At 36.8% G+C, this 1366-nt stretch overlaps 1 non-coding gene across 1 annotated transcript; it reads right to left on the bottom strand.

Annotated features, from left to right (window-relative positions):
• Nucleotides 1–271: 271 nt before the first annotated feature.
• On the bottom strand, nt 272–353 carry Trnal-aag. The gene has a single exon. It is a non-coding gene; the product is annotated as a tRNA-Leu (tRNA).
• Nucleotides 354–1366: the final 1013 nt, after the last annotated feature.

A 1366-nucleotide genomic window follows, 5' to 3' on the forward strand; every position in this document is an offset into this window, starting at 1 on the left:
CAGTTAGTACGAATAGTGAAACTATTCGAATAGTACGAATAGTGATTTTACATAGATTTAATTGTTAATTACATGCGCTGATCTGGGATTAGCCTTAAAAGACGTACCAGTAAAAAATGTTTTTTATAGACAACTGAAGACAGACAGAGTTGAAAAAAAGTTCTGGAAAGAACGAGGAACAGCTTGCTCACGTCTTAAATGCGAAGAAGAAATTGATGTTCAGGCCTTCAGGGGTGGTTTTTCTTCAAGTTTTCACTCAAAGACAAAAATTTGGCAGCGGTGGGATTCGAACCCACGCCTCCGAGGAGACTGGTGCCTTAAACCAGCGCCTTAGACCGCTCGGCCACGCTACCTTGAATTAGTTATCGGCGTTTTGCTCGCTCAAAAATAAACGAGCAGAACGCGCCATAACCTATGAAGTGGTAATGGGAAAGAGAGAGATCACGCACCTTTAAGGCGTCTCCATAAAGCTAGGACCACGTTCGCGCGAGTCCTGCTCGCTTCTCCAAACTTTATACAAAACTGAATCAGGTGGTGGTGTCTTTTCCTACTGCATTTCAACATCAAAATTTCAGTGCTTTTTGCTGAAAATGTTTCAATTGCAGAATTGCAACACGTAAAATGAACTCGTTTAATTTACCATTTCAATGTCGAAAATTTGCAGATAATGTAAATAATTGCACGATTAGTGGGGCTTCTCATATATCAGGTCTAATAGTTAAAGGGTGCGGCTAAAACCCAAATCCGAATTTATTGTGCGAATAGTAAACCTATTAGTCCTATATGAGCATATAGAGCTCAGCTAGTTCAGGCATAACGAAAGAATATATTATGACTGCTTAAGGAAGATGCATGTTAGGATTAACTAAGAACGGCGCACCAGAAACCTCTGAAAATGGGATTTTTAAATTGTTCTAGTTTTTCTTTCTGCAATATGTGATACGAGATCGAGACCAAGAAGTGTACGGTTTTAGTCTTGGTCTTGTTCTTGCAGCATTAGCCTTGCAAGTCTTGCAAACCTTTGTTTAAAATAAGGCGTAACATTAAATAAATTTAACTAAATAGTAATAATAAAATTGAAAGGTAATATTAACCAATACGTTAAAAACAATAATATATTCTCAGACTTGGGCTGGGTTTGCTATGGGATTTCCGTATGATTTTCTTAAAACTGATGTTTTTGAAAACGCAACAATTTTAATTATTTACTGCTTTCTACAGTGGTTAGCCGGTGATATAAACGAATGATTGACATACACGAATGTCAACAGAAAAGTTTATACATTAATGATCTAGATAAGTTCTATATTGTTGAGGCGGATTCATTTTTTTACAAACTTATTTTTGGGTATTTTGCCTCGAAAAT

This window comes from Dendroctonus ponderosae, unplaced genomic scaffold (assembly GCF_020466585.1).
Source record: "Dendroctonus ponderosae isolate FM_Combo_2020 unplaced genomic scaffold, Dpon_F_20191213v2 Dpon_F_20191213_8, whole genome shotgun sequence".
Classification (NCBI taxonomy): domain Eukaryota; kingdom Metazoa; phylum Arthropoda; class Insecta; order Coleoptera; family Curculionidae; genus Dendroctonus; species Dendroctonus ponderosae.